The sequence below is a fragment of the Muntiacus reevesi genome, chromosome 20 (genome assembly GCF_963930625.1).
Source record: "Muntiacus reevesi chromosome 20, mMunRee1.1, whole genome shotgun sequence".
Taxonomy (NCBI): Eukaryota; Metazoa; Chordata; class Mammalia; order Artiodactyla; family Cervidae; genus Muntiacus; species Muntiacus reevesi.
Genome location: NC_089268.1, coordinates 40,785,580 through 40,803,875, shown reverse-complemented (window position 1 = coordinate 40,803,875; position 18,296 = coordinate 40,785,580). Strand labels below are relative to the sequence as shown.

Genomic DNA, 18,296 nt, shown 5'->3' with positions numbered 1-18,296 from the left:
ATTTGTTTTCTGCTTTATTCTCTTTTCATCCCTCTCTTTCCCCATCCCTGTGTTCTTTGGGGTTATTTGAATGTTTTTTCAGTATTCCACTTAAACTCTTCTATTGTGTTTTTGGATATATCTCTTTGCTCAGTTTTTTTGCTTGTTATTTTGTTCTTGTTTTTATTTTTCAGTGGTTTCTCTAGAGATTATAATAAGCATACTTAAGTTTTATAGTCTACTTAGGCTCAATATTTTATCACTTCAAGTGGAATGTAGAAATTTTATCAATATGTATTAATAGATTCCTGTGCTTCCTGCTATTCATATTGTAGTTGTCTTATACAGTATATCTACATATTTTGAAACCCAATCAGACGTAATAATAATTTCTGCTCTCAATCATCCCACATATTTTAAAGAACAAAATAAGTGTAGTCTACATTTCCCTCTATACCTATCATTTCTATGGCTCTTCCTTCATTTTTAGTATTATAAACTTCCCTCTGAAATTTTACAAATATCTGTCTGAGCTTTCTTTTAAGAGTCTTGGGTTTGTTTGGTTTTTGTCTTCTGTGGGGTTTTCGTTTGTGATTTGAGGGTACAGAGCTGCTGGTTAAGAATTTTCATAGTTTTCCCTCAGAAACTACCTTTTGCTTCCTTTCATTCCTCAAGATTATTTTGGCTGAATATACAATTCTGAATCGATAGTCCTTTCCTTTTGGCATTTAAAAAATATCATGACATGCTTCCTTCTGATATCCATGGTTTTTGATAAAAAATTAATGACATTTTTAAAATGTCATGCCACTTTCTTCTACTTCTGTGATTTCTTATGAGACTCCCATGGTCAATTGAAACATTGCCTTCCCTGTTTTTAATACTTTGTCTTTAGTTCTTAGCAGTTTGATTATAGATGTGTCATGGCATGGATTTCTTTATGGGCTTTCTTTCCCCATTTGGAGTTCTCTGAGTTTCTTGAATCTGTAGGCTGATGTCTTTCACAAAATTCAAGGGATTTTCAGCAACTCTCTCTTCAAATATTTTTTGTGCACTTTACTTTCTCCTCTTTCTGGAACTCCAATAACATGAATATTAGGTATTTTGGTATGGCCACATAACTTCATAATTCTCTGTTGTTGTTGTCTTTTCCAATTTTTTTTTTCAGTCAGTTCAGTTTCTCAGTCATGTCTGACTCTTTGAGACCCCATGGACTGCAGCACCCAAGGCTTCCCTGTCCATTACCAACTCCCAGAACTTGCTCAAACTCATGTCCATCCAGTTGGTGTTGCCATCCAACCATCTCAACCTCTGTTGCCCCCTTTTCCTCCTGCCTTCGATCTTTCCCAGCATCAGAGTCTTTTCCAAAGAGTCAGCTCTTTGCATCAGGTGGCCAAAGTATTGGAGTTTCAGCTTCAACATCAGTCCTTCCAATGAACATTCAGGACTGATTTCCTTTAGGATGGACTGGTTGGATCTCCTTGCTGTCCAAGGGACTCTCAAGAGTCTTCTCCAACATCACAGTTCAAAAGCATCAGTTCTTCGGTGCTCAGCTTTCTTTATAGTCTAACTCTCACATCCATACATGACTACTGGAAAAACCATAGCTCCAACCAGATGGACGTTTGTTGGCAAAGTAATGTCTCTGCTTTTTAATATGCTGTCTAGGTTAGTCATAACTTCTCTTTCAAGGAGCAAGTGATTTTTAATTTCATGGCTGCAATCACCATCTGCAATGATTTCGGAACCCAAGAAAATAAAGTCTGTCACTATTTCCATTGTTTTCCAGTCTATTTGCCATGAAGTGATGGGACCGGATGCCATGAGCTTTGTTTTTTGAATGTTGAATTTTAAGCCAGTTTTTTCACTCTCCTCTTTCACTTTCATCAAGAGGCTCTTCAGTTTCTCTTTGCTTTCTGCCATAAGGGTGTTGTCATCTGCATATATGAGGTTATTGATATTTCTCCCAGCAATCTTGATTCTAGCTTGTGCTTCATCCAGCCCAGCATTTCGCATGATGTACTCTGCAAATAAGTTAAATAAGCAGGGTGACAATATACAGCCTTGATGTACTCCTTTTCCTATTTGGAACCAGTCTGTTGTTCCATGTCCAGTTCTAACTGTTGCTTCTTGACCTTTATACAGATTATCAAGAGGCAGGTCAGGTGGTCTGATATTCCCATCTCTTGAAGAATTTTCTACAGTTTGTTGTGATCCACACAGTCAAATGCTTTGGCATAATCAATAAAGCGGAAGTAGATGTTTTTCTGGAACTCTCTTGCTTTTTCGATGATCTAGCAGATATTGGCAATCTGATCTCTGGTTCCTCTGCCTTTTCCTAATCCAGCTTGAACATCTGGAAGTTCATGGTTCACATACTGTTGAAGCCTGGCTTGGAGAATTTTGAGCATTACTTTGCTAGTGTGTGAGATGAGTGCAAATGTACGGTAGTTTGAACATTCTTTGGCATTGCCTTTCCTTGGGGTTAGAATGAAAATTGACCTTTTCCAGTCCTGTGGCCACTGCTGAGTTTTCCAAATTTGCTGGCATACTGAGTGTAGCACTTTAATAGCATCATCTTTTAGGATTTGAAATATCTCAACTGGAATTCCATCACCTCCACTAGCTTTGTTCGTAGTGATGCTTCCTAAGGCCCACTTGACTGCACATTCCAGGATGTCTGGCTCTAGGTGACTGATCATACCATCATGATTATCTGGGTCATGAAGATCTTTTTTGTATAGGTCTGTGTATTCTTGCCACCTCTTCTTAATATCTTCTGCTTCTGTTAGATCCATACCATTTCTGTCCTTTATTGTGCTCATCTTTGCATGAAAAGTTCCCTTGGTATGTCTAATTTTCTTGAAGAGATCTCTAGTCTTTCCCATTCTATTGTTTTCCTCTATTTCTTTGCATTGATCACTGAGAAAGAATTTCTTATTTCTCCTTGCTATTCTTTGGAACTTTGCATTCAGATGGGTATTTTTTTCCTTTTCTCCTTTGTCTTTAGCTTCACTTCTTGTCTCAGTTATTTGTAAGACCTCCTCAGACAACTATTTTGCCTTTTTGCATTCCTTTTTCTTGGGGATGATCTAGATCACTGCCTCCTATACAATGTCATGAACCTCTGTCCATAGTTCTTCAAGCACTCTGTCTATCAGACCTGATCCCTTGAATCTGTTTGTCACTTCCACTGTATAATCATAAGGGATGTGATTTAGGTCATACCTGAATGGTCTAGTGGTTTTCCCTACTTCCTTCAATTTAAGTCTGAATTTGGCAATAAGGAGTTCATGATCTGAGCCACAGTCAGCTCCAGGTCTTGTTTTTGCTGACAGGATAGAGCTTCTCCATCTTTGGCTACAAAGAATATATTCAATCTGATTTCAGTGTTGACCATCTGGTGATGTCCATGTGTAGAGTCATCTCTTGTGTTGTTGGAAGAAGGTGTTTGCTATGATCAGTGTGTTCTCTTGGCAAAACACTATTAACTTTTGACCTGCTTCATTTTGTACTCCAAGGCCAAACTTGTCTGTTACTCCAGGTATCTCTTGACTTCCTACTTTTGCATTCCAGTCCCCTATGATGAAAAGGACATCTGTTTTGTGTGTTAGTTCTAGAAGGTCTTGCAGGTCATCATAGAACCATTCAACTTCAGCTTCTTCAGCATTAGTGGTTGAGGCATAGACTTGGATTACTGTGATATTGAATGGTTTGCCCTGAAAATGAACAGAGATCATCCTGTCATTTTTGAGATTGCACCCAAGTACTCATTTCAGACTCTTTTGTTTACTATGAGGGCCACTCCATTTATTCTAAGGGATTTTGCCCACAGTAGTAGATATAATGGTCATCTGTATTAAATTCATTCTTTCCAGTCCATTTTAGTTCACTGATTCCTAAAATGTCGATGTTCACTCTTGCCATCTCCTGTTTGACCACTTCCAATTTACCTTGATTCATGGACCTAACATTCCAGGTTCCTATGCAGTATTGTTCCTTACACCTTTGGACTTTACTTCCATCACCAGTCATATCCACAACTGGGCATTGTTTTCACTTTGGCTCTGTCTCTTAGAGGGGACACTTCAATTCACAACACTTGTTAGCATATGAAACCAATTCTTTTCCTCCTTTCTCCTTCTGCTATTTTATATAAGGCATGTTGGTGGTGGTTTGAGTCTTTTCCCTCTCTCTCTCTTTTTATTGGCCAACCTACTTACACATCTGTCAGTTTTGCTGGCAATTATTAACTTTTGCAATTTAATCTTTAGATTATAACATATCCAGGCAGGATTGCAGCTGAACTAGAAGTGGAATAAATATCTCCAAGACACAGATGAGGTAGTAGATAGGATTTTGCACCTTCTTTTCTGGGGAAGAGGGTGGGGATCATCTTCATCTTAATAGCATAATTTTTTTTTTTACTCAATTGTTAAATTCTATAGCTATATCTTCATTTTACTGCTCTTTCCTTTGTCATTTTATTCTAATATTGAGCTCATCTAATGAGGTTTTTTGTTTTGGTTATTCTATTTTTTAGATCTCAAATTTGTATTTGGTTCTTCTTTACAATTTTTACTTTTAATGAAAAATCTATCATTCTATCCCTCCAGCCACTTCAACAGGTTAACTCTTACTTCTTGGAGCATATTTGTCCTAGCTGCTTTATTAGAGTCTTTATCAAATTATTCTAACAACTGTAACACCTCAGTGTTGACATTTGTTGGTTGCCTTTTTCCATGTAAGTGAAGATTTTACTGGCTCTTCACATGCTGAGTACTTCAGAGTTTTATCCTGGACATCTCTGATGGTTATGAGATCTGAGTATTATTTAAATCTATGGAGATTTTTGAAGTATTCATTTTACCAGTCAAATAAGCTGATTGGCTCCAGAGAGCCTTCAGGAATTTTGTCTCTTCCACAGTCAAAGCCTTGAACTGCTATTGAGATCAGTCTTATATGTGGACCATCCAGTGGCCACTCTAGGACCTGGGTAAGAATCCACCCCATAGATCAGCTCTCACAACCTGTGAGGTGCTGGACAGGATCAATTTATATGTGAAGGGTTCATGGGACTAGAGGTACAAAAACACTTTTTTATGGGGATGCTTCCTGGATCTTCTCCCTCTCTGCCATCTCCACCATACATGCTAGTTTCTTGAGGCACCCTTTATGTCTTTTGAGGCTTTATTTGTCTACTCTGTCACATACTTCTTAGTATGTACCCATAACCAGGGCAGAGAAGTGAGAAGACAGAGAGAGAAAAATAAGTAGGAGAGTTCCCCTTACCTTCTTGGGACCACAGTTCTCACCTGAGAGGAAGGACTCCCTCCTTTAAAGTTCAAAGTACCTACTGGTCACTGGGATCTAAGGATCAAGAGAATAGAAAAAAGAAAAGAGAATATTATAAAAACAATATTTCTCCTACTCTGTCTATATATTGGGAGACCATTTTTCTTCTTGTGCTGGAAATAAAGGCTTCTTGTGGAAATATTTCTGTCTGTGCCATTGGGTTTCAGGACACCTTGAATTCAAGTGGAAAAAAAGAAAGAAAGAAAAGATAAACTTATGCTTTATCTCTTGACAGTTTAGTGGGACTGAGAATTCTGGTATTCTTCCCCAATCCACCTGCTTTTTTTCTTATTACTTTTTACTTTTCAGAACCCTCAAATAGCTGCTCCATGCAATCTGTTCAAGTTTTATAATTGCAGTCAGTGGGAGAGATGGGGTGGCATGTGCTTCTCCATCTTACTGGGAATCAGAACTCCAGAAGCTTTAAAAATACAAAATAAAACACATACCTAGGTCTCAAAGATTCTGAAAATTAAAAAAAAACATATACCTAGGTCCCAAAGATATCGATTTCATTTGTATGGGAGGAAATGTGAGCAAAGGTTTTCTTTTGTTTTGTTTTGAGATAGCCCTTGTGATCTGAACATACAACAAAGTTGAGAACCTCTTTCATAAGCAAAGATACCTAAAGGCAGATTTTATTTTAAAATCCACAGCCACAGTTTATTACCATTTTCGACAGACACTCTACTCTGCTGGATATGTGAAGGGTTATTTAACTTTATTGAACATAGTTGAGTTAATACTCTGGATTATGTTGTACCTGGTCTTGAACTCCTACTAGAACATTCATTAGTTGTGGGATTTTTAACAATTCATTTGAACTTCAAGTCTCAGTTTTGCATCTGGAAAATGGGGATAATATTAAAACATACATTAAAGGATTGTTGAAAGTATTAACTGAGATAATGAATGTAAAGCACAAAGCAGAGGGTCTGGAATGTGGCCAATATTCAATAAATGTTAACTATCAGCACCACACACATATTACAGGCAAGAAATTTGAAACTCAGCCAGCTAAATAACTTATGGAAACTATTTTTTCTAGTGTCTTTTTTTAATTGAAAAGAAATTAATATTTACCTTAAAGGGAAATACTAGCATATTTAGCAGATTAAAAAAAAAATTATTGACATACAGTTGCAAATGCTCAAGCTTTTCCACAGTGACAGAGAGTAAGTAAATCCCAGACCTGTCATTCCCCCTTCCACCAGTTCAAGCCCAGGAACAATAGTTTTTTTGAAAAGTTCTTGAATGGGATGCATATAAATTTAGGATTGTGTTTAGAAGCATCAAGTAAATGATTGATGGACATAATCCATGTGTATATATGATATATACTATTGCCAGAAGAAATATCAATAACCTCAGATATGCAGATGACACCACCATTATGGCAGAAAGTGAAGAACTAAAGACCTCTTGATGAAAGTGAAAGAGGAGTGAAAAAGTTGGCTTAAAGCTCAACATTCAGAAAAATAAGATCATGGCATCCGGTACCATCACTTCATGGCAAATAGATGGGGAAACAGTGGAAACAGTGGCTGGCTTTATTTTTCTGGGCTCCAAAATCACTGAAGATGGTGACTGCAGCCATGAAATTAAAAGACGCTTGCTCCTTGGAAGGAAAGTTATGACCAACCTAGACAGCATACTAAAAAGCAGAGATTACTTTGCCAACAAAGGTCTGTCTAGTCAAAACTATGGTTTTTCCAATAGTCATGTATGGATGTGAGAGTTGGACTACAAAGAAAGCTGAGCACCAAAGACTTGATGCTTTTGAACTGTGGTGTTGGAGAAGACTCTTGAGAGTCCATTGAACTGCAAGGAGATCCAACCAGTCCATCGTAAAGGAGATCAGTCCTGGGTGTTCGTCGGAGGAATTGATGTTGAAGCTGAAACTCCAATACTTTGGCCACCTGATACGAAGAACTGACTCATTTGAAAAGACCCTGATGCTGGGAAAGATTGAGGGCAGGAGGAGAAGGGAACGACAGAGGATGAGATGGTTGGATGGCATTACCGACACAATGGACATGGGTTTGGGTGGACTCTGGGAGTTGGTGATGGACAGGGAGGCCTGGAGTGCTGCAGTTCATGAGGTCACAAAGAGTTAGACATGACTGAGCGACTGAATTGAACTGAACTGATGACACAGTATTTGTGATTAATGTATAATGTTCTATTACCCAACAAATTTTAAATAACCAGGAAGATTTCCCAAGTTTCCTAAATTAAAGGCGTCTAGTGTTATTTTTTGTTTCTTTGCTTCTCTTTAATTTTAATTTTCCTTCCTAGTCCTTCCTTTATTATAATTTTTAAACAGAAAAAAAATATGTTTTTCTTTAAGGCGGAGGAGGTCCTGGTGCATTCCTAGGAGAAGTTTTATCCTTACAACATGATTCACTCCTTGGGAATCAGAACAATGGCTCACTCTGACATTTTATCAGCCAGTTTATGAACAGGAAGAGCTCTTTGGAGGTCTTCATTCCATCATGTAGCATTATCCATGTCAGAAAGATGATCTCTAGAAAAAATGTAAAATACCTTTTAAAACCACACTGCTAAAATACTCACCAGCTGTAAATGTTTTCCTGGTCTGTATGTGTAGGTGGAGAGAGGCGGAGTGGTGGTAATAAAGTGGGAGGGTTGGGGGGGGAGCCACTAAGTGTACAGGGGAAATGACTCTGTTGATTCTCTGATGGTAAAGGTCAATATTTTCCCAAATCCAAATCTGACATTCAGAACAAAACTAATTTTTGTTACATCTTCATGGAACAATGACGAGTCCTTTACTTCATGATTTCTATTCCTCAACCTTCTAATAGCATCTTTCACTTCTTTGTCAGCCAGCCCTGGTAAGTCACAATGTTGAGGACTCAGCATTGGCAGTCAAGGGTCTCACATGACCAACTGGTTTTTGCAGAAGTTGTATTCCATGGGAACAAACTGGTACATGGGCATGTGAACAGTGAGGCCCAGTAACTCTCTCTCTCATGTAACAACTACCATCGGCACAGATGGCAATGCCTTGATCTTAGAAATGATTCATGACATAGTTGTAGTGTGCCAAAGGCTTTCTTGGGAAACGCTGTGTGCTTCTGACATAGGATAGGAAACCTTGGTTCTGTGCTGCCCCTACTCTGTGTACCCAAAGGATAGATGACTCTTAAGGTGTAATACCTCTGCTAATGCAGCTACTCTGAACAGAGATTAGGACTGGATACACAGGCTTTGAAAGTTGAGCTTTAAGCCAGCTTTTTCACTCTCCTATGTCCCTTGGACTGCAAGGAGATCAAACCAGTCAATCCTAAAGGAAATCAGTCCTGAATCTTCACTGGAAGGACTGAAGCTGAAGCTGAAGCTCCAATACTTTGGCCACCTGATGTGAAGAACTGACTCATTGGAAAAGACCCTGACGCTGGGAAAGATTGAAGGCAGGAGGATAAGGAGACCACAGAGGATGAGATGGTTGGATGGCATCACCAACTCGATGAACATGAGTTTGAGCAGGCTCTGGAATTGGTGATGGACAGGGAGGCCTGGCATGCTGCAGTCCATGGAGTCACAGAGTCAGACACGACTGAGTGACAACTTAATTGAACACAGGCTTAGATGAATATTAGATAGTTTTAGAAAAAAATACAAGGGTGTCAAGCTGGCTTTTGATTTTCATTTGCTAACAATATAACATGGAGGTCTAGGAGGAGCTGTGTTTGGAAAGAAAAGACAGATGTCCATAGCTGATCACAATTATACGCAGCGTGGATGTCTCACTCTGTGGCATTAGTCTTGCCAGTTCTTCTCTTTGTAGCAGACAATATGTAGGAGATGAAAAAGTTGGATTTGACTAGACTGAGTCTTGAACCTACTGTTTAGTAACTCAATTATTACTAACTCAAAAATACAGTCATGTCCGACTCTTTGAGACCCTATTGACTATAGCCCCCAGAATCCATGGGATTCTCTAGGCAAGAATACTGGAGTGGGTTGCCATGCCCTTCTCTAGGGAATCTTCCTAACTCAGGGATTGAATCTGTATCTCATGTCTCCTGCATTGGCAGGCAGGTTCTTTACCACTAGAGCCACTTGAGTCTTGAGCCTACTGTTGACTAGCTATCAATGAGACACATCTCTTCTCTGAGCCTCTGTTTCCTCATCTACACAATAGGAGCAACACCAACAAAGACCCACTAAGTTGTGATGATTAAGAGAGATAAAGCAATTAAAAAACATTGAAAAACATCATGCTTTAAATCAATGCTGACAGTAACAATGGCAATAGTAATGGACACTTTTAATGGTAAGCACTGATCGACCATGTGCAATGTGCCAAGGTTTACCATAAACACTTTTTGTGGGTCTTCTCAATTGATCTTCACAGCAACTGAATTTATCCTTTCTTTCCTCCATTCACTTAATGTCCACATTCATGCATTTCATTTTGCAAATAAAGAGTTCAAGCTCCGTGAAGGAAGAAAACACATCTCTCTCCAATTCACAGGATGCCTGGTATGAATGTTTGAATACATTTAAGTCAATAAGGGGTAATTTTGCCATGTCAGGGACTTTGAGCGATGTTCAGAGACACTGTTACTCGTCACACCTGAGGAGCGATATGGCATTTAGTCCACAGAGGCCAAGGATGCTGCTAAACACCCTACAATGCACAAGACATTCCCAAACAACAAAGAATTATCCAGCCAAAATGCCTGTAGTGCTGAGGTTGAGAAATCCTGATTTAGATAAATGGGGGAAAAAAATCACTAAATGAATGCACGTGCTGAATAGTCTCCTAGGACATAACGTGTCATGCAAACTCTATCTAGACGTCCAAAGACTGCAAGCTCTTTATTTTTTTCTGATTCTGGCCTCACATCATTCCTTCATGCCCCCTAATTCTTCATTTTGTGTCTGATGAACCTTCTCCCAGCAAAGGTAACTGCTTCATTCACTTTACTGATACAGCAACTAAATAGAAAACAGAAATCCAGACAATCTTTTCTCTAAGGAAGATAATCTTCTCCGCTACCTCTGACAAAGGGGGGCTTTGCTAAAACAATCTCTTTGAATACATCTCGTCAGCTAAAAGGAAAAGAGGAGCCGATCTGAGCAAGTTTAAAACATGATCTGTTCCTGGTTTCCATCTTTATTTTTCCTTTTATCCAACTTCTGATCTGCTTTTAATTTACTGTATCTTTCCAAATTTTTCCTATTTTTGTGAGTGATCCTTCATTTCTGGCATAAGGCATGGAATAAACAAATTAAACAGAAAAGAGAGGTATTCCAAAGTAACATTTTTCTCACACATTTTCTCCACTAGTATTTCTTGCACAGGGTTAGAGTTTTCTGTTAAGTATCACTCACCTAGTGTGTAAGGAAGCTATAAGTAAAAGAAGCAGCCAACAACCAACCTACAGGGGGTGAGGAGGGTGTGAGGAGAGACCAGGGTGAAAGATACAGAAAATATTTGATCTGCTTTACATTTTTGAGGGAAAAATACAATTTTGATTCTTAAATGCAAAAATATTCACATGCTTCAAGTACATATTTTCCAAAGAAATGAGACAATGCATAAGAAACAGACTGAGGACAGCTTTTAGAATGGGAGAAAATAATGGCAAATGAAAAAACTGACAAAGAATTAATCTCCAAAATATACAAACAGCTCATGCAGCTCAAAACCAGAAAAATGAACAACCCAATCAAGAAGTAGGCCAAAGAACTAAACAGGCATTTCTCCAGAGAAGACATACAGATGGCTAATAAACACATGAAAAGATGCTCAGCATCCCTCATTATCAGAGAAATGCAAATCAAAACCACAATGAGGTACCATCTAACACCAGTCTGAATGGCCACCATCGAAAAGTCTACAAACAATAAATGCTGGAGAGGGTGTGGAGAAAAAGGAACCCTCTCATACTCTTGGTGGGAATGCAAACTAGTACAGCCACTATGGAGAACAGTGTGGAGATTCCTTAAAAAACTGGAAATAGAACTGCCATACAACCCAGCAATCCCACTGCTGGGCATACACACCGAGGAAACCAGAACTGAAAGAGACACGTGTACCCCAGCGTTCACTGCAGCACTGTTTACAATACTAGGCCATGAAAACAATCTAGATGTCCATCAGCAGATGAATGGATAAGGAAGTTGTGGTATACATGCACAATGGAATATTACTCAGCTATAAAAAAGAACGCATTTGAGTCAGTTCTAATTAGGTGGATGAAACTGGAGCTTATTATACAGAGTGAAGTAAGTCAGAAAGAGAAACACCAATATAGTATATTAACACATATATCTGGAATTTAGAAAGATAATAACAACGATCCTATATGCAAGACAGCAAAAGAGACAAAGATGTAAAGAACAGACTTTTGGACTATGTGGGAGAAGGCAAGGGTGGGATGATTTGCGAGAACAGCAGTGAAACATGTTTATTATCATATGTAAAATAGATGACCAGCGCAAGTTCGATGCATGAAGCAGGGCACTCAAAGCCAGTGCTCGATGACAACCCAGAGGGATGGGGTGGGGGGGGGAGGGGTTCAGGATGGTGGGATACATGTACACCCATGGCTGATTCATGTCGATGTATGGCCAAAACCACCACAATATTGTAAAGTAAGTATCCTCCAATTAAAATAAATTAATTACTTAAAAAAGAAAAAGAAGCTGAGAGAAAGAGGAAAAAGAAGGAAAATACAAAGAGTGTGTGTGTGTGTGTGTGTGTGTGTGTGTGTGTGTGCGTGCATGCACACAAAAGGAAGAGCAAGTCAGAGGAACAGATGAAGGCCAATCGCTTCTGCAATTAAATGATTCACTGCAACTTCCATCCCCTCATCCTGTTCCTCCAAGTCTCACTCCCCTGGCAGGCAAAGCCTCTACAGAATATCTGTTCATGTAAATTTCATGGTGGGACCTATGAAATGTCAAATGAGAATAATCCTTTTCAATTTTCCAATATTTTCTTGGTCTTTTATTGCCTACAGGAAGCAGGAGGTTTTATTTCTTACTTAATTATTTGCTAAGCCGCCCCCTTTGTCCCACCCTTCCTCCCAAGCCACCAACAATCCTCTTTCCCTTTGAGATGAACTAGGATGACATAGGTCCTGTCCTCCTACCAGTTACAGTCTCCAAAATAAATAAACAGAACAAACACAGAGAAGCCAACTAAGGAGAAGATAGAACAAGTTGCTTTCTCAAGTATAAGCAAAAAAAAAATTCTTTTTTTTCAATATTGCAAATGCTTTTTGGCAATGTTCAGTTCTTCGGGGGGAAATGGTTGGCAATTTTACACACGCACACACACATACTCTGTCACGCACACACACACACCCCCTGCAATAATTAGTTTGTTGCTTGAGTTGACCAACATTTGAAATGATAGGTATTTTTTTAGTCATGGCTCTTATCATGTAAAAATTCCTGGTAAATTAATTGCTCTGCTGTTTGTGACTGTTGAACATTAAATATTTGATCTCCCATAATTTCAACATTAAATGCTTTTCTAATTTGTTGTGTTTACATCACCAAAGAAAAATATCTTTGACTAACCAAAGACATGTTCAGTTCTTACAAGATTCCAATAATAAACAACTCTAAGATAAAACATAAATTGATCCTAATACTGAGTATTCACAAAACTGGCAAAACAATTTTGTGAAGAAATGTTACAGAAAGCAGGGGATTCTCTGAGGGGAAAGAATGGGATATGTATCTTATCATCATGGAATAGGACATTCTGAAGTGCTTGGAAAGAATTAATCATTTTCCTATGAAGGTAGAAGTGGTTCTTTATTCCTGTGTTCTGAACCCACCCTGATAGCCTAAGAGTGAATGAGCGATATCACAGGAAATCATGCAGAAATTTTACAAGCCACAATGACTATCTCATTTGCAGTGGCAATTGCTATTTGTGCCCTTGTCTCTAAAAGTGTCGTCGTGTCTTAGACTGGTGGATGGTCCAAGACTTTGTTAGAAGAATATCACCTAAGTTTTCAAAAGTGATCCCAGACTCTTCTCATTGCTAACTTCCCACTAGAAGATCATTATAAACCTTCTTCTTTCCAAAGGTATTGCCTATTTTGTGATTGCTAAGATATTGAAATGTGTCATCACTAGGAATTCATTGACATGTTCTATAGATAATAAATGCCTCCTGGACATATGAGAAGACAAATTACAATCCCTTTCCTCAAAGAGTTTGTGGATTTGTGCTTGAAATAAGGCAATACTGGATTTTGAAAGCCCATTTAGGAGGCTACACGATTCCATGTACATGACCTTCTCGAAAAGGCAAAACAATGGTGATAGTAAAAAGATCAGTAGGTTCCAGGGGCCAGTGAGGAGGCAGGGAGGAATAGGTGGAGCATGGGGAATTTTTAGGGCAGCAAACTACTCCACATGATACAATAATGGTGCATTTGCTGTTGTTGTTTAGTCGCTAAGTTAGTGTCCAACTCTTCTGTGACCCCATGGACTATAGCCCACAGGGATAGAACCCATGTCTTCTGCATTGCAGGTGGCGTCTTTATCACTGCACCACCAGAGAAGCCCATAATTATGGATACATGTCAACATATTTGTCAAAACCCATACACCACCAAGCATGAACCCTAACATGAACTATGGACTTAGGGTGGTTTTTATGTGCTAATGTAGGTTCATCAATTGTAATAACTGTGTCACTCTAGTGTGGGATGTTACTAATGGTGGAGGTTATGCATGTGTGGGAGCAAGGAGGATATAAGAGATCTCTGTACCTTCCTCTCACTTTTACTGTGGACCAAAAACTGTTCTAAAAATAGTATATTAAAAATGTCCACTAGTAAACTGTGATCTATCTTGGAAAGGGCAAAGCCTTCCACTGATCAGCTCTTCTGAACTCTAAGAAACCATCAGTTACTTCAGTTCTTTTCCACCACCAACAGCAAAGAACAGAATTTGAAGGGAACCTGAAGGGAGCACGATGAAAGATTTTGGTGGCTGGCACTTTTACAAAGATCTGGAGAATGGGGCACTATCCAGAGAAAGAAGGTCTAAATAGACCGTTGTGGGAAGGTAGTGAGCAGGCAACACTTGTTAGAGGAGGTTGGGACATGGAGGCTGGTAGGGCAACTTGTGAACAGAGTTCTACAGAAGGCAAGATAATTCAAAAGACAGTATGACTCAAAATGGATCAAAGATCTAAATATAGGAGCTAAAACTATGAAACTCTTAAAAGGAAAGAGAGGGATAAATTTCCATGACCTTGGATTTTGCAATGCTTTCTTAGATGGACACCAAAAGCAAAAGCAACAAGAGAAAAAAATAGATATACTGGACTTAGTTAAAATGAAAACCTTTTGTGCACAAAAGGACACCACTGAAAGACTGAGAAGATAACCCACAAAAAGGGAGAAAATATTTGCAAATCATGTATCTTTTAAGGGTTTAGTGTTGAGAATATATAGAAAGAATTCTTACAAGGCAACAAATAACTCAAAAACTGAGCAAAGTAATTGAATAGAATTTCTCCAAAATAAGATATACAAAAGGCCAACAGACACATGAAAAGATGTTCACAGTCATTAGTTATTATGCAATTAAATGCAAAACAAAGACACAAAAAATACCACTTTAGTCTTTAGTCTCACTAAGATGGCTATAACCAAAAAAAAAAAAAAAGAAAAAGAGAGAGAGATAAAAACAAATACAGATGATCTCAGTGTGTTTAGTAAAGTAATAGAAATCCCCTAACCCCCTGGCCCCAAACACTGGAATTTTGGGGTAATAGACCGACAGCTTTGTTGTTTGCACAATTATAATCTGCATTGTATACACAAAGGATACAGCTACCTTTTGTTTAATCTGTACTTTCCAAATATAAAAAAAAGGGGAAGTGGGGTATATATCAATTTTTGTCTAATCTGTTTGAAACATGAAATCTGTTTGTTTAAAAATAGGACTTTACTCCTTTTTCTGTGAGTCTCTTGTGATCCTTTGTAGAAACTTTTCCTTAAACCCCAGTTAAGTCCATTCTCTGGTAATAGCTACAAATTTGGTTTCATATTCTACTTAACAATTTAAATAAACTGAAATACTTCTAAAATGGAAAAAACAATGTGATTCCATTTACTATTTTGCCTGGCTGTCGACTAAGAGGCTAGATGTCCCAGCACTGTGGTTGCATTGAGAGATTGGCTCGTAAGGTTGTAGAACTGTCTGGTTTCTTCTTGAATTGGGGAAGAGACAAGTCTCCTACAGTCCTTATTGTCAAAAGAGGAATAGGATCATGTACTATCCTGATCTTACATAAAGCACAGATGGCTATCATAGCATCTCTAGCTAGGGAAAGGTAAGAAGTCTTTCCAGGATCTCACTATAGGAGGTGGAGGCAGGCTGCAATATTCTTTTGCCTGGTTCCTAAGACTTTCCTCTCCACCACACTACAGTCCAAACTTCTCAGCCAGATGTTCAAAGCTCTTCACAATTTGATACCACCTGTTTAAACACCTATTTCAAAACTTCATAATTTCAGTTTCCTGCTATAGTCAGACTGATCTTCCTTTCAGCTTGCAAACATGACTTTTCTTTCCTAACTTCAAGCCTTAGGTTATTTCCCCTTCCTGACTCTTATCACCTACTTTACTGTCTCAGCATATAGTGATTCAATCTTTCACCATCTTCAGAATGCAATTTGTTCCCCATGTCATTCATGAAAAATTCTGGACCCTCTCCACCTCTTGGATAATTGATGTTCATTAAAAATAAGTAAATAAAAATCCCATTGAGACTAATTATTTGTATAACTGATCTGGGTCCATCACCGTTGTTTGACACAATGGTTAGGTTTAGTCAATTTCTATTTCATCCTCTTTCTATAACAAAGTTTCTGTAACCTCAGCACCATTGATATTTGGAGCCAGATAATTCTTTGTCATGAGGGGCCATCATGTGTACTGCAGAGTTTAATGACATCCCTAGCTTCTACCCAGATGCCAGTAGCATTCACCCTCCGGCTATGACAACCAACAAAGTCTCCAACATTACCAAATGTCTCCAGGGCAGTGGAGAAGGCAAGAAACTCACTCCCAGGGGAGAACCACTCCCAGGGTACCTCTCTGAACCTCAGAGGCAAGAAGGCTGAAAAGCACATTTCTCAGACTGCTTCATCTAGGATTCAGGACAGGAAACAGGTTCTGACAAGCAGGTGAACTTGTGCTAGGTTTGAAAGGCTAGAGTGAGCTGGGGACCATATTCCCCTACTTTTTGGCTGGTTTAAATGACAGAAAGGGTTGTGAGGATGCAAAATATTTTCTCAGCAATATTCCACATCCATTCTCCTGGGTGTTGAAAGGAAGCTCTGTGTGTGTGTGTGTGTGTGTGTGTGTGTGTGTGTGTGTGTATGTAGGGGGTGTGGGGTGGGGTGAGGCGTGGCTGGACTCAGTGTTCCAGATCCTAGTATCCAGTTTTTCTCAGTGTTAACAGACAATTTCCATAATTGCCCAGTGCTGGCCACTTCCAGATTCCAAGTCACTGATTCCTGAATAGCAGTTGTTAAGGCGAGGTTTTGAACTCAACAGATGCACTGGTGCCTAGCACGCTGGTGGTCAGTTCTTTAATGTTAAAGGAGTCAGTCCCGGGGCCCGTTGAAAGTGAACTCCTGAAATCTTCCACAATTTTTTACGCACCTAGTTCACTTCATCCATCCTTTTATTCTGAATAAAGTAACTAGTTTCTCTTTCCTGCACTGAACCCATATAATGCCTTACCTATGATTATTTTACTCTTTCACTAACTTCCTTTCTCTCTGAGTAGTTAAGCTTTTTACAGGGAAGAATTACACTTCTTTTTCTCATCTGCCTGCCATAATCGCCATCTAGGGCTTTGCTCAGAGTGGGAAGAGGAAAGCAATTCGATTCATTTGCGTCTGGCGTTCACGGAAAACTTGTTCAATGAACACAATCTTGGAAGAAGGGATGGAAAAAAAAGACACACACACCCTCAACCCAGTTCTCCCTCTTCCTCAGTGTGTTATAGAACCCAGACGTGCACATCTGATCCAGGAGAGAAAAATTGCTTCTAGTGGGAAACTGTTGTGAGACTCTCTTACTAATGGGCTCAATCATACACTCCATTCCAGGCAAAGGGCCATGAAAAATATCCAGAACACACACTCTCCCTAGAATAATATCAATCAGGCATTTGGCTCTAAATATCTATTCGCTGATGACTCCCAGGTTTACTTCCCCAGGCCTGGCCATTTTCCTGGATCCCAAACTTGTGTACACAAACGCCGATCTGACATCTCCATTTGGATATCTGAAGTTCACATTAAATGTAACACGTGCAAAACCAAACCCTTCTTCTCCTAGCCCGGGCTGCTTCTTTCACTGTCTTCTGCTCTTTCTCTTGTAAATGCCAATATCCACACATCCACGCATGTCAAAAGCAATGAGAAATAAAGACTAATTTCTCCCGTTCCCTCAGCCTCCACTGTCAGACTATCAGCCATTCTGTGTTTTAACTCAAAAATACATCTAAAATCCATCCACTTCACTCCATCTCTGCTGCTCACTGACTCAATGGACATGAGTTTGAGCAAACTCTGGGAGATGGTGAAGGACAGAGAAACCTGGCAGGCTGCAGTTCATGGGACCACAGAGTCAGACACGACTTAGTGACTGATGAACAATAACTGCTGCTGCCGTCATCTTGGTTTAAGCCACCATCGCCTCTCATTTCCTTACTGTGCTCACTGTTTTCTCTCTTACTGCCATACTTTGAAACAAAAATTGGATCATGTCTCTATTCTGTTTAGATATGTTCTGTAGCTTCTTATCAGAATAAAATCAACACTCTTTTATCCAGGGAACAAAGCTTTACATGATGTAGACACTGCCCAGCTCTGCAAACTCACTCTGTCCCGTTCTCACTTCCTGCTCCAGCCCCAGGTCTCTCTTGTGTTC

At 39.2% G+C, this 18,296-nt stretch overlaps 1 long non-coding RNA gene across 2 annotated transcripts in view; it reads right to left on the bottom strand.

Moving 5' to 3' along the window:
* Window positions 1-387: 387 nt before the first annotated feature.
* The window catches only part of LOC136151455 (uncharacterized), a 30,146-nt gene continuing 12,237 nt past the window's right edge, over window positions 388-18,296 (bottom strand). The window contains exons 2-3 of one of the 2 annotated variants that reach the window (XR_010660049.1): window positions 5,272-5,349; window positions 388-3,698 (exon numbers count right to left, since the gene is read on the bottom strand). This is a non-coding gene — a long non-coding RNA (uncharacterized lncRNA). The remainder of the gene's footprint in view (window positions 3,699-5,271; window positions 5,350-18,296) is intronic. The other variant, XR_010660048.1, reaches the window with a different exon arrangement.